This window comes from Lycium ferocissimum, chromosome 7 (assembly GCF_029784015.1).
Source record: "Lycium ferocissimum isolate CSIRO_LF1 chromosome 7, AGI_CSIRO_Lferr_CH_V1, whole genome shotgun sequence".
In the NCBI taxonomy this organism is placed as follows: Eukaryota; Viridiplantae; Streptophyta; class Magnoliopsida; order Solanales; family Solanaceae; genus Lycium; species Lycium ferocissimum.
The window spans coordinates 47,503,465-47,519,178 of NC_081348.1; the positions used below are offsets into that span (position 1 = coordinate 47,503,465).

General features: G+C 38.3%; 1 long non-coding RNA gene across 1 annotated transcript; it reads right to left on the reverse strand.

The window, feature by feature from the left end:
* Positions 1-12,072: 12,072 nt before the first annotated feature.
* Positions 12,073-14,143, reverse strand: LOC132065443 (uncharacterized). Its single transcript, XR_009416743.1, has 2 exons — positions 13,076-14,143; positions 12,073-12,973 (listed from the first exon to the last, which is right to left on the reverse strand). It is a non-coding gene; the product is annotated as an uncharacterized LOC132065443 (long non-coding RNA).
* Positions 14,144-15,714: the final 1,571 nt, after the last annotated feature.

Below are 15,714 nucleotides of genomic sequence, written 5' to 3' on the forward strand. Positions count from 1 at the left end.
AAGATCCCAACAATTCAGAGGCAAGTTGGGGAACTTAACCCATAGGGGGATTGTTTTGAGTATCTCATCATTAAAATTGAATCCTGCACTCCAAGGTTTCACAATTACAGGTTTGTTGTTTATCATATGGGGGCCCGTATGGATAATTCCATCTCTCTCGCCAATACGCTGGAACTTTATGATGAAGTATCCATCGTTATGATAGTAGATAACATGCTTAGCAACGTAAGTACCTCGACGTAAGTACCTCGACTCCCTATAAATCTAGCAACAACACCAATCGTAGGGGGGTCTCCAACTTCGTACAATATCATCACAGATTTCCAAGCCTCTATTCCTCTATCAATATCTGCCTTCTCAAATTGGACCATTTTGACACCATCTTTGATAATAGGAGTGATGAATTGAAGATTTGTACCTTTAGAAGCCATCCTATTTGTAGGAAATAAATTCGCCCAAGTTTTTAGTTCATTTGACTTAGGGTCGCTGGTTACTTGACTCTGCACTGCTACAATTAACTTCGTTTGTTCCGTTGGGGGTTCCCTAGTCTGCTCCGTAATGGTTTGCACCTGCGTACTCTGAATCGGGCATAACCCCAACACCTGCTCGCTTGTTTTCTCACCCTGTGGATTTGACTTGCTTGCATCAGTTGGAGAGTTCCTTCTCATCGTTGTATTGGGTGAGGTCACCATCACACCTTGCTTCATCATTGTTACACCCCGTACTTTTATATGTAAAGTTTCGCCGTGAGTTAGTTGACGAAGACTTAAAAGGCGAAGTTGTTGTCAAGGTCCTAAGGAATTATTCATGCTCATTCTTCATACATGAGAGCTTGGTATCATGTTTAGTAAGTATCGGGAAGGTTGAATGTTAAGCGGATCGAAGAAATTAAGTTTGTTGAAACTTTGGGAAAATTTAGGCGAAATTCGGACGAAAATTTTTGGGTCATATTGTGAGGGCCATATCTCTCAGAATACAAGGAGTTACGGAACCCATACCTATGCATTCATAAGTTCAAATAGTCTACTTTCAACGCAACCGCGGATACGATTTGCATACCGAAGGTGGGAGTTATGGGCCGTCGAAGTGTCGACGACCCGTCGATGCACATCGACGACCCATCAGATTTCAGGCGCTGTAGTTGTTCTATATAAGCACCCATTTCGTAATTTTTTTCATTCTAACCCACACCAACAGACCCTAAACACTCTCGAATATTCATCTATCCTCTCCAAGCCTTTCTTTATCATCCAAGGAAGATCTGTGCCCCGAAAACCCGAGCTAGTGAAAGGGAAGTTGCTCCTAGGGTTTCTATTTGAAGTTGTTGAGTTTAAGAGTTGGACTTGGAGTTTGGTTCTTGGAATTTCATCCCCTTTAAGGTATGCATACTATTCTTATCTTTGCTATTAAGTTGATTACCAAGAGTTTTAGTGATTTAAAGTAAAGGAAATATAGTTATGGAAGCGGTGAGTTATTTGAATCAAACTAAGATTTGGGGCTGTTTTGGGAGATGTCTTAGCATGGATTTGATTATGTTGTGATACGAAAGTATTGACATAAGTTGTTTGTGAAGGAATTCCTTAGTATAAAAGTAAAGGAAAACATGCTATAAAAGACCTAAACTAGCTTGTTGATGTGATTGCCTTGAAGGCTGTTTCGATTGGAATTTTGGAGAGATTTCTACTCGTTTATGTTATAGTATATTGTTGCTGTTGTTGTTGATGATGTTTTGGGTGTTGTGCACCGTTTGGGAGTTGGATAGGAGTAAGAATTATAGGAGAAATTCTGCCCGAATTTCGTTAAGTTTCATTCGTACTTGGAATGGGTAGTAAGGGACGTATATGGCCTAATTGTAATTCGTGTTATCTTAGTTGTAGTGTTACAAGCTCGGAAGTACGCATCGGACATTAGGTAGACTCCAAGGTATGTGAGGCTAGTCCCTTCATTTCTAAGGCATGATTCCTATGATGTTATTTTCCTTATTCTCCATGACTTTCTTACATTCTGGAAAATATGAGTCAATGTTATATAGAGCCTCTTATGAGATAAAAAGAATAAAAGATATGTTATGAATACGATAAAGGTAATGATGAACCTAAGTCTAGAGATTCTAAAGCCTATGATACGATATTCTCACGATGTTCATGCTATGAATACGATATGACATTTTACGAAGCTAATGATCCTTGTATGACTCCTTGATGTTATTTATTGTTGCTAAACCCACCTTATAATGTTAGCTCTTTCAAGGTGAGGTATGATGATTATGATTACTCCATAATAGAATCGGGGGTTCTCGACCTTACGTCACCCCGATATGGTTATAGATTATCTTTGAATTTTAATTCATGCTTTGTGATAAATATGTGAGGAAGACGATTCCACCGTGCCTAGATGGCCGGCCATGTCACCGCGAAGGCGGGCTGCATACGATTCCACCATGCCTGGATGGCCGGACATGTCACCGCTACTACGGGCTGCTTATGATTACACCGTGCCTGAATGGCCGGACATGTCACCGCCTTTGCGAGTTGCTTATGTGGTTACACCGTGCCTTGATGTGGGACATGTCACCGCTAATGCGGGTCGCTTAGCGATACATGAATCAAGTACGTACGTTCCATAGCACTATCAGTTATATTATTTTTATAGAGAGCATATATATCATGTACCGCATAGGTAACTTCAGTCATACATATGCATTCAGACAGTCAGTTTGTTATGAGTTTCATATTCTTTTCATGACTCTTATTTATATATGTTACTCTTATGTCTTACATACTCGGTACATTATTCGTGTCGACTCCCGTTGCTCGGGGTCGCTTCACGCCGCAATCGATAGACAGAGAGACGATTCAGCTCAGTAGGACTTCCCCTCAGCTGTAGTTGGTGCGCTCAACTTGATCCGGAGCTGCGGTCCATTTTGGTATGCTATTTTGAGATGTATATACATATATTTGGGTATGGCGGGGCCCTGTCCCGTCCTTTCTCTGTTTCTACGTTCCGGAGAGGTGCCGCAGACGGTGGTATGTAGTTGGTACATGATGTAGCCTTGTCGGCTCTCATTCTTTTGTGTATAGTATCTATATAGCAGCCTAGTCGGTTTGCACTGTTATTTTGGTATTTTGTATATATATACAGTTGGATATGAATCAGATTTGGGCCACCCTGTTGTTAGGTGATAGTTAAGCAGGTATATGGGTGTCTGGTCATTAGAGGTCAGGCACTCATCATGACTCGTGGCTTGGGTCGTGACAATCATATCGCCATGGTCAACTGTTGCGAAACAATCATCGGACTCACAGCCCGATGTCATCATCTCAGCTGAAAGGGTTTCCGTCGGCACTTTCTTCTGAAGAATTCGTCGATTTACCTTTGCTACTTTAACATCCGATAGCTGGATGTTATTTGTCTTCTTTGTCCATCCACGGGCCATTCCCAGTGGTGGCGAATGGAGTTGAACCACTGTAGTGCGCCAATGTTAATGTGCGCTAAGAGAAACCCTTATCGTGCGCCAATGTAGCAATGTAATATTAGAAGCACTCTCTTCACAGTTAAAAAGGTCATTAGTACAGGTAATATGATTTATTATAAATATAAAAAGTAAATTTTTTTAAATGATGCCATATAGTATTGAAAATGAAAACAATGTCATCCATTGAGATCAGCTTATCTTTAAAATCTCTTGTTTGGTTAACTAAATTTAATTTTTGTTGAGTATAGAGAATATATGAAGAATTAAATTTTATTGAATCTTGAGGTTCAATTTAATAAATATAGGTTATTTCTTGAATTTCGTCTGAAATTAAGGTGAAAAATCACATTTAACTATGACTGTCCAACTCCTGAAAGTTATTGGCGACAACTTCTCCTCTGTCAAGAGCCAGATTAGCTAAATGGTCAGCCACCTTATTACCTTCCCTGTAGATATGATCAACAACTACTGTTTTCCCATCTATAAGTGTCCATATGTCCTCCATCATGTTAGCAATCTGCCAAGGCACTTCCCAAACTCTTTGAATAATGTTCTTTAGTAGAAGGGAATATGTTTCTATCACAATCCTATCAGCCTGGTTGTTAGCCAAGTATCTAAGTGCTTGAAGTATTGCCATGGTTTCAGCTTGTGCATTGGTACTCATATGATCTTCCATGTCTTTAGCTTGTGCTTGTATTACATCCCCATTCTCATCCCTCACACAAAAACCCCAAGAACTTCTCCCAGGATTTCCTCTGTATGCACCATCAGTATTCACTTTAATCCAACCTCTATCAGGAAACTTCCATATCACTGTGCTGACTTTAATAGGCTGAGAGTATCTGTTCAGGGCTTCCACTACACTACTCCACTTGTAAGGGGTCTATGGCTGTCCAAGTATTAGGATAAGCTTCTTTTTTAAAAAAAAAAAAAAAAGACTAGGTTACTGGATTAGAGGATCCAGTGACTATTTTATTAATTATTTAATTTATCCAGCAAAATAAAAACGGAGAAGGGCCAAATATACACCTCTACTATGAAAAAAGGCTTAAATATATCCCTCGTTATACTTTGAGTCAAAATATACGCCTACCGTTATACTATTGGCTCAAATATACCCCTTCTCCGTTAAGTTTGTCCATGGTGGACATCCAATCATATGTGGCACTAATATTTGATGAGGTGGATGCGGATGCCACGTGGCATGCCACTCAGCGCCCCTAACCCATTTTACCCCTCCCTCTATTTGTTCTTCCACCATTAAAATTTCCTTCCCCTCCACTGCCATTGCCACCATTAACGCCGCCAACAGTTGGAAAACTCTGCTGTTAAATCTGACAAACTGAAATTACGACGAATATGCCCCAAGAACAACGAAACTGAATCATCATCGAATACATTTCATTCAGCACTTGAGAGTTTGATTCTCCACTGCTGAAAGATGAACCAGATGCATCCCCAGTTCCAGCTGTTCTTAGGCTAACTGTTTTCATATTTGTTTCAGCTAGTGTCATTGCAACCTTAACGAAGCATACTGTGTCCGACTGTAGAAGAGTATCAAAACGAAGATTGTGCATTTGGTCTTTTTTCTGTTGAAATGAGCTGCTCTTCACTGGAATATATATATATATATATATATATATATATATATATATATATATATATATATATATATATATATATATATATATATAACACAAATTTTCTTCATATTTTTCCTGTCCCGTTTCGGTCATCCAACCCAACCTACTTTACAAATGTGCTAAGCATAAGGAAATCTTCAAAATCAGCTATGAAAACACAAATTTTCTTCATATTTTTCCTGTCCCGTTTCGGTCATCCAACCCAACCTACTTTACAAATGTGCTAAGCATAAGGAAATCTTCAAAATCAGCAATTCATAGCGCACAAGTGTATCCAATTTAAATAGATAGTCTAGAACCCAAATTGAGAGAGAAACCCAAAATCTCAGAAAAATACGTGATTTCTTCCTTGGTGCGCAAATTTCAGATACAAAATTTCCCCTACTTCTCCTCCTAACTCCTCTGTTTCTTCGTTCTCTTCATCGGCCGTTTCTTCTCTTATGATAATTTAATGGACGAGTCAAAACCCGACTTGTGCATAGAATCAGTGGACACCGATGTAGAAGTTGAGAATTAGTATTAGAGCTCTCTGTTTCTGAACACAGTACTTCAACTTCCGCCATTAATGTACAGAAGCAACGCTCTCGTGAAGCTCTTAACAAGTCGGTTAATGCAATAAATTCCCATTTGTTTCAGTCGTAAGAAATCATCTTTTTGAGATATAGTGGTCTATTGGCGGCGTTAATGGTGGCAATGGCGGTGGAGGGGAAGGAAATTTTAATGGTGGAACAACAAATTGAGGGAGGGGTAAAATAGGTTAGGGGCACTGACGTGGCATGCCACGTGGCATATACCTCATCAAATATTAGTGCCACGTATGATTGGATGTCCACCATGGACAAACTTAACGGATGAGGAGTATATTTGACCCATTAGTGTAACGACAAGGGTATATTTGGACCCAAAGTATAACGAGGGGTATATTTAAACCTTTTCTCATAGTACATGGGTATATTTGGCCCTTTTCCGAAATAAAAAGGTCCAAAGCAAAAAAGCAAAAAACAAAAAACAACAAAAAGCAAAAGCCAAGTTTCTAAATTGGTATAGAGCCGGTTTGGATTGGCTTATAAGTTGGCTTATAAAAATTTGTTTTTGAGTGTTTAGTGTTTGGGTACTAGATTTAAAGTTATTTTGTCTTAAAATAGCTCAAAAATAATTGACCATTTAACTTAGTTTATCTAAAAGCGAACTTAAATAAAACGCAACTTATAAGCCAAAAAAATAAGTTGACTACCCCAACTTATTTTTTCGGCTTATGTTCGCAAACACTTTTTAGCTATAAATGCCAATCCAAACGGGCTCATAGTATCCAACGGAGAACCCATATTGAAGCTCCTTTCTAAAAAAATCTGGTGGTCTCTATCTGTGAAATCCACGATCTGAATGAAGCATCTATGTTCGTGCGAGCTCACAAAATACTTTTGAAAGCTCGAATTTGATGGATACTGCTGTTGTAGTTGATGTGTGCTGCATCTTCTCGGTGTTCTTGAATCTGGTGTTCCATCTATCAGGTTTGTTGCAAAACTCCGTCTTTCTCTTGTTCTCCTCTTTCTTGCGAGTTGTCTCCAAGATCCAGCTGGTGTTTGTTGTAGTTGATGTTGATAGCTGTTGTATGTGTGTTGTTTCCTTTGTTTTCGATCTGTCGATCGCGTTACCGTTGTGCCCATTGTAAGTAGCAAGTTTATGCTGCAACCCTATTTGAGTAGGGTCACGATTATGTCGGTTCCTCAATTATGGAGAGAGAGATCGAAGGTCTTGTCGTGCGTCTTGGAGCGAATAATTGCTTAAAATAAAGACCTTTAAGGTCACATTTACATAGAATAATACGGATTTTATCGCCCTGTGAGAAACGCCCTGACCCCGCCAACCACAAAGAGACCCTCGCTCACGCCTTAGTCTTATTTGAAAACAAAAACGGATGGACCTTCCTCAAGAAAAAAGCCAATCTGATAGGCGGAGAAAGGCTGGGAAACTATAAGGTCTCGTAGGAAAAAGACAAAATGTAGGTAGGCTGCCATGCGGAGGCACGTTTTCTTGACATGGTGAGCTTAAATTTTGTAGTTGGAGGTTCAATTTTGCTGGGCGATGTTGTTGCCAATGAGATCCGCCGTTGTTGCTCTTCTTACTTCCGCTTGTTCTTCGTCTTCCAGGTTTGTTGTTGAATCCATGCTTTCCTCTTGTCTTCGTATTTCCTGTTAGTTGTGTCCTTGATTTATTTGCTTGCCGTTGTTGATGTCGCTGGTTGTTGATTTCTCTGCTATTCACTTTGTCCACTTCTGGTTGCTATTCTGTGTTTTGTGTTGTTAATATTAGGATAAGCTTACTGTTAGATCTAGATACTTTGTTTTATGATATCCTATTTCTTTTATATTAAGTTACATCTCAAACAACCATTTCGGACTTCAACTCCCAGGTCTTCCTCTTTCATTTGTTTTTTTACAGATCGACATAGAAATTAAGGGCCTGTTTGGCCAGGATTTTTTTTTTTAATACTTTTTTTCCGGAAAACATTTTCACTTTATTTGGAAATCAACGTTTGGCCATGGAAATTCCAAATACAACTTGAAGTTGTATTTGGAATTTGAAAAACACCAAAAAACTTGTTTTCACTTTTTTCACTTTCAATACATTCAAACAACCAAATATTCTTTGCAAAAACTATAACCAAACACAACTCCATCTTCAACTCCAACTCCAAAATACCAAATAAAGTGAAAAATATTTGGTTTTCATGGCCAAACGCCTACTAAAACTTATGGAAATGGTACTAAAAGGAATAAGAAAAATGAGCAGCCTTTTATAAAAAATAAAAAAAAACACGGCCAGTGAGGGTGTCGCCACTGATTCTTTTATTAATATCTCAAAAGAAATAAGTCAACAAATAAGTAAGAGTCCGTTTGGATTGGCTTATAAGTTACTTATAAATTTGCCTTTTTTTGAGTGTTGGCCATAGGTAAAGCAAAGCCATTTTGTGCTTAAAATAAGCCCAAAAAATTAATTGGGTTTGTTTGGCTTAACTTATCTAAAGCAGCTTATAAGCTGCTTTTTTTAAGTCCATCCAAACAGGCTCTAAAGCAGCAAAAAGAAAAGAAAGGTTAACCTTCAATGCAGGGCCCGTTTCTCTGCTTTCCTCCGTTGATTTGTTAACCTTCAATGCAGGGCCCTTCACTCTGTGTTCCTAAAAGCATAAATGCATACTTAACAAAGTTCAATACAATAAGCTGAAATTGTATTAAAATTATTGATACAAACGTACTAAATTCAGCATTCTGTAACTTATACCATATGTTCTAATCTGCTATACAGCTTAGATTTTCTTAAATCATTAATGCCTTCTTGTATCCATCCTTGTGGTGAGATTAGTGTAATTCTCAATTGACATACTTTTTCTCCTTGTCTTAATTGTTGTAGAACTTAGAAAATCTGTCTTATAGATCAGATCAAAAGGTTCTAGATCCATCAAGACGGTTGAGAAATCAATAATAAGATGAGCATCTACTACAAGCTTGTGACTCTTAGTTTGACTGCACAGATAAAGCCTAAGGTAACGTATTGAATTTTCTTCTGCATGCACATATAATATCTTTTAATGTATTGCATTTACAAGACTTATCAGAAAGAACAAACTATATAAAAAATTAATAGGATAATCTTGAATATAAAATTCAAATATTAAAGGAACTTTTATGAATTAATTTAAACGTCATTATCGGATTCCTTGAGTGTTGTCATTACATTGATGCAATACTTGAATTGAATGTAATTGCATATCTTCTGAACCTGCAATTGCAAACACAAAGAATTTTGGTGAGTCAGTTGTAATGTATTAGTAAGTGTAAATAACTTTTTTGTATGAGGTAATGATATGTTATCGTATCTGACCTAGTATTTCTTTGTAGACAATGCTTTTGGCGTATGTTCCTTTTCGCCGCTTCGGCTGCTCTGTCATGACCAAAACCTTTGTTGTTGACATTGATATTCCCCTTGAGAGTGCTATGTATAACTGCCCATGGGAGAAAACGTGTTGTGGCAAGTATAATCCAACATTTGGTATTGTTTGTCCTTGTGGTATTGTTTGTCCTTGTGCTTTATTTATTGTCATTGAAAAACATAATCGTACCGGAAATTGTTTTCTAATAAATTTAAAAGGGTAGCCTTCATTTTCGGGAGGGGAAAGTTAAATTCTTGGAATAAACACATGTTTAAAAGCATTCTGCCCTATCATTATTTCTTCATGTATCAGCTCTGGTAGATTTTGGAATTACTGGTAGCACTTGACGAAAATCACCTTCGAAAACCATTACTTTTCCACCAAAGGGTTCATTAACGTCCAATATATCTCTAAAGCTCCTATCAACTGTTTCAATCGTATGGCGGTTGGCCATAGGTGCTTCATCCTAAATTATCAGCTTTGCTTGTTTCATCAATTTAGCTCCACCACTTTGCTTTGACATATGTGTGATTGTCGTATCAGTTGTTTGAAGCGGTATGACAAATCTAGAATGAGTCGTACGCCCCCCGGTAAAAGAGCTGCTGCCATACCACTTGTTGCCGTTGCTAACGCTATGAAGCCTCTTGATATGATATTTGCAAGTAATGTGCGATATAGGAATGTTTTTCCGCTGCCCCCAGTTCTATCTACACAGAACAATCCTGCCTCTCCCCGATCGACTCTTTGCAATATAGTGTTGAATGCTTGCTTTTGTTCAGGATTTAGCTTTGAGTGTGCATCAAAATCTTCTGGAGATACTATTATGGACTTTTCTTCCATTATTTCTCTACATTCCACAGCTACGGAGAAGTAATTTCCACAAGTTTGACTTGGGACTGGCGAAACAAATATGTCGATTACCTGAAGGATGGAAAACTTCCAAATGACCCAAAAGAGTCGAGAGTGCTTCGTACGAAGGCGGCTAGATATTGCATAGTTGATGATCAACTGTATAGGAGATCGTTTTATGGTCCGTTGGCAAGATGTTTGGGTCCTGGAGAAATAGATTATGTGATGTTAGATGTGTGAAGTACACGAAGTGCATTGTGGAAATCATTCCGGAGTCGAGTTATTGGTTCGAAAGTTAATTAGAGCCAGATATTACTGGTCAACGATGGAGGAAGATGCAAAAAAACAGAAATGTGATGAATGTCAAAGGCATGCTCACATGATTCACCAGCCGGTGAAATTGTTGCATCTGGTTGTTTCACCCTGGCCTTTCATGAAATGGGGGATGGACATTGTGGGGCTATTACCAGCAGCGCCTGGACAAGTAAAATTCATTTTAATTATGACTGGCTAATGAATTAAAGTAGGGACTTTTAAGAAAATTAGAGAAAGAGAAGTCATTGATATTATTTGGGATCATATCATTTGTCGGTTTGGAATTCCAAAAGAAATCACCTGCAATAAGGGTCCACAATTCGTTGGTAGAAAAATCACGGAGTTCCTCGATGGTCTCAAAATCAAAAGGATTGTTTCTACCCCTTATCACCCAAGCGCAAATGGCCAAGCCGAGTCAACGAATAAGACGATCATTCAGAATTTGAATAAGAGGCTGATTCGGCAAAAGGCAAGTGGAGAGAGACCTTACCAAAATTATTGTGGGCATACAGGACAACGCCGAAGACTAGCGCTAGGGAAACTCCGGTTTCTCTAGTTTATGGCACGGAAGCGTTAAATCTAGTTGAAGTGGGGGAACCAAGTTTGAGGTTCACTCATGTCACCGAAGAATCAAATAACAAAGCTATGACGGTGAAATTGGATTTAATGGAAGAACACCGTGAGAAGGCATTCTTACATGTGGTGGCTCAAAAACAGAGAATGAAAAAATATTATAATCGGAGGACAAATCTAAGGCATTTTCAAGGAGGGGACTTGGTTTTCCGAAAGATAACTCCCAACACTAAAAATCCTAATGAAGGAAAGCTAGGCCCGAATTGGGAAGGACCTTATAAAATATCAACAATCACAGGGAAAGGTTCGTATCAATTAGAAGATGAAGACGGACGAAAGTTGCAGAATAATTGGAATATCAGTCACTTGAAATGATACTATTGCTGAGGGAAAGGTATGTTTTATCATTTTGAAATAAGAACACATTGAGGTTTTTGAGTTTTGCAGGAAATGCCACTGGAAGATTCGAAGCAAGTCCTGCGAAGTGAGGACAACTCAAGACTGAAAACACGTGTTGCACTTTTTTTCCCTTAGACCGGTTTTTGTCCCAAAGAGGATTTTCCAGGCGAGGTTTTTAATGAGGCAACAATGTAAAGCGTGTTACCGTAAAGGAATACTGGGGACTACACGGCAATCGACAGTCCTAGTATTTGAATTTTCATACTTCAAACACAAATACTAAGGGGAATACCCTTAGTCTGGATTTGTTTCTCGATTTGAAGTTGTTTCCAAATTATGTCGAGAGATTAGTCCAAAGTTGTTTCTCGATCTGAAGATTTCAAATTATGTCGGGAGATTAGAAGTTAGAAGTTTTTTATGAAGTTTAGTTTATTTTTACAATTGTAAGGGGAAAGAAAGATCGAACGAATCTAGCCCCGCTGTTAACTTTTTGTTGTAAAGACATAAAGGTCGAATGAACCTTGTCTGAAAACTCATGAAGTATGAATGAATGATGATCCGAATTGTTTCCTCCGAATGACTGTGTTAATTTCTATTTACTCAAAAAATTTCTCGAATTCGTCGAGTCTCCAACTGAGGACTGTTGGCATAAAAAGTGTTCAAAATAAAATCTAAATCTTTCATTTGAAAGGCGTTATACCGTCCAAAAAAAAAAAAAATCAAGAGTGAATAGAATCGTGTCCGAAGTGAACAAGAGATGTCTTGTTCATAAGCTTAAATAGAGGCCCAATACATTTATTATTTTTAAAAAAAAAAAAAGAACTTGTAGGAATTAGTTCCGGAGTAAGTTAAAATGAGAAAATTGTCTTGTAAATATATTTGAGAAAGATAGCAAAAATAATTGAGATTAAAAGACTGATAAAAGTCGATCATAATCTGGAAACTTGGATCAATTCATTTACAAAAATGACCAAAATGGTCTAGAAAAATGCAAAGATTAAAAAAAATATATATATATATATATAACAAACATGTGAATTGCTCGGATTCATCATCTAAGTCTTCGGGGTCATCCTCGGAGCTTTCAGCGGGAGACATCCGTTGATAGGCTTAAACCTCGAGTTGGCCTCGGCAATCTTTGCGTGATAATCTTGAAGGCCACTTCGAGTTTGTTCCAGGGTAAACCTACGAACATTCCACTTTGTATATTCGACCTTTAGAACGGACTGAGCCTTCTCAGCCTTCAAGTCAGCACGAGCCTGATCCAGGCGAGTTGAAATCTCTTCATTCTTCTGAACGGAAGTTTCGAGATCAGACTTCAACTTTTCAATGATGTTGACTTGTTGGCGGTTCTCGGCTTGGGACTGCTGTAAGTCTTGTTCAAAATTTTGAGCAGTGACAGTAAGCTCGGATGACCACTGTTCATTGATAATAGAGAGCTCGTTGTTGAGTCGGGCAACCTCGGAGGAGAGAAAGGCTCCATTATCTTCCTTGAAGTCCAGAATTTCCTCTTTGAATTCAAGTTTCATAATGGAGATTGTCGACGTCTTGGTCGAGTTGATCAATTCTCTTCTCCAGATATCTTGAACTCTTTCAAGATGCTCCTTAGCCCAGGCAAAGTCATTCTTGACCTTGGCCAGCTCGGCTTTCACTAAAGGGAGATCCACTGTGGGCTGATTGTTCTGCCTTTAGATGATGAATTTCTCTTTCTTGGGCATCCAGCTGGACCTTAAGGTCGTCATTTTCTTCGAGACAAAGGCGAAAGCCTTCTCCGACCAAAACTGATAACTGAATATAAAAAAATAGAAAAGAAAAAAAAAGGTCAGATTGGTCAAAATGGAGAAGTAGCGAAGGTAATTGTAGGTGAATCAAGGAAATTTGAAAACTTACCCAGTGGGACGAGTGCATTCCTTCATTAATCAGGCACTTCCAGGAGACTTCGTTCATCTTCTCTTTATCGGTCTCCGATACTAAAGGCTTTAAATAGCTAGTAACTCCAACCGGACGACCAAGGAAATTTGTATCTTCAAGAACAGAAATAGTGGTTGTTCTACGTCGAGTCGCGTCAACACTTGGAGCCGGCTAATAGAGAACTCAAATCGACATTAGTTGCAATTGAGACAAATCCAACTATGTCAGACTTTATAACAACTATGTCTCAATCACAAAACTAGCCGGGATCAGCTACATATAAATAACTTTAACAACTATGCCTAAATTTCGTACCAATTCTGGCTGTTACTTTAATTTCACTGAGAAACAACCTAAATATTTAAACTAGAGTTAATGGTCAAAACATACCTGAACTATTGTTTTTTCGCGAGTTTCACAACTTTTTTTTTTTTTTTTGGATAAGGTCACACCCAAACTATCAGTTGTTCCTTTTTCCTACCTGAACTATCATCATCTATCTATTAATAACACAGCTCAATTATCAGTTCGTCGCTTTTTCAACATGATAAAAGGTGTACCTCTTATTAGTGGTGGAAGTGCTATTCCTAAAACCAGCTAACAAATCATCAAACTCTCTAGCACTCGAGCTCGAACTACTCTTCGACTCAGTTACCTTGTGATTCGACTTCAAATTCCCCAACAAATCACCAAAATGCTCGTCCTTAATCTTCGTTTCTGATGGCAAAGTCATTGTAGCAACAAAAACATCATCATCAAATCTCACAGATGATTTTCCATATTCAGATTTGCTCTTCAGTCCTGGCAATCATACACTGGAACAAACGATGTTTTATTATTGTTAAAGATAGAATCATAATTGATATCATTCATTGACGATGATTTATTATTATTGTTGTTAGTACTAGGTTTTGTGTATTTTGTAGGTCCACCGAACACGTCATCATCATATCATGGTGAAGATGTTGATGTTGATCGGACGGATGAGGATCGACGTTGTTCTCCACAGTGGCGGAGCCAGAATTTCGGCAGAGGGGGTTCAAAATATAAAAAGGTAAACATACGAAGAAGCCTAAGGGGGTTCAACACCTACTATATATACATAAAAATTAATTTTAACCTTGTAAAAATAGTGTTTTTTTCCGCCGAGGGAGTTTGGATGAATCCCCTCGGCTCTATGTGGCTCCACCACTGGTTCTCCACCGTCAGATCTCATCGGAGCTGCTTATCCGGCGGGTCGAAACCCGAAATCTCGTGCCAGGTCATCCATTTCCGGTCAGTATTCAAGTTGTTTCAGATCTGGACTAAATTGCCCTTGGAAGCACTTGCAATTACTGCTGGTATGATCTCAAAATTAGGAGAAATTGGAAAGGCAATATGGTAAAACGAATTACCTAGAAGAAATGTGAATAAATCAAAAACTACAACAACATGAATCGATATATACATTTAAATATGGAAAAGAATCAAATATACCCTTGCACTATGAGAAAAAGTTTTAATATGCCCTAGTTATACTATGGGGCCAAATATATCCCTGCTGTTATACTATGATTCAAATATACCCTTCCTCCGTTAAGTTTCTCCAAGGTGGACATCTAGTCCTACGTGGCAATGTCATTTGATGAGGTGGCATGTCACCTCAACACCCCTAACTCATTTTATCCCTCCCCTCCTTCCCCTCTACCACCATTGACGTCAGCATGACCTCCCCTCTGAGTCACTGAAAAAGTTCAACTCTCATGTCATTTCAATGATTTGGTTCACCGCCGTCTTTTAGCTCTTTGGAATTTTGGTGCTTTGCATTTTGTGATGAAGTGGCAGAACGAATTTAACAATACTTTTTTTTCATCATAACAAAAATCAATTTCATTCACAACCATAGCTGGTTGTGTCCAAAGGTGTCCTAAGATTGATCTGTATCACCATTTAATAAGTACTATTTGTTTCCTATTAATGGGTTTCTGAGTTACACAGTTTTAATTTGATTCCAACATTCCATTTAAAGGGGGAAAATAGGGTCAATGATTCAATTCTGGAGACAATTGACTCTTGCGATTTGAAGTCATCTAAAAATGAACATCTTGTTAAGTAACCCTTTTTGACTGCGGTGTTTGTTGGACAATATTGTTGTCATTTGCATTTTATTTTTTGCAGAATTCATGTACCCTACTGTTCGTTCATTTTATGGCATATGATAGATTTATGCTTTTATCAAGTCTTTTGGGCAGTGATAACGGTGGTAGAGGGGAAGGAAGTTTTAGTGGTGAAAGAACAAATAGAGGAGAGGGGTAAAATGAGTTAGGAGACCGAGGTGGCAAGATCAGCTCATCAAAACGATCTTATACAGGTGACTAAATATCCACCTTGGACAAACTTAACGGATGAGGGGTATATTTGAACTAATAGTATGATGGCAGGGTTATATTTGGCCTCATAATATAACGAGGTTTATATTTAAACCTTTTCTCATAGTACAGGGGTATATTTGGCCCTTTTCCGATTTAAATATCTGAAATCTCAAGCCAGGTCATCCATTAGATTTATATTTCCGGTCAGTATTTAAGTTGTTTCAGATCTGGACGAAATTACCCTTGGAAACACAACAATTTCTGCTG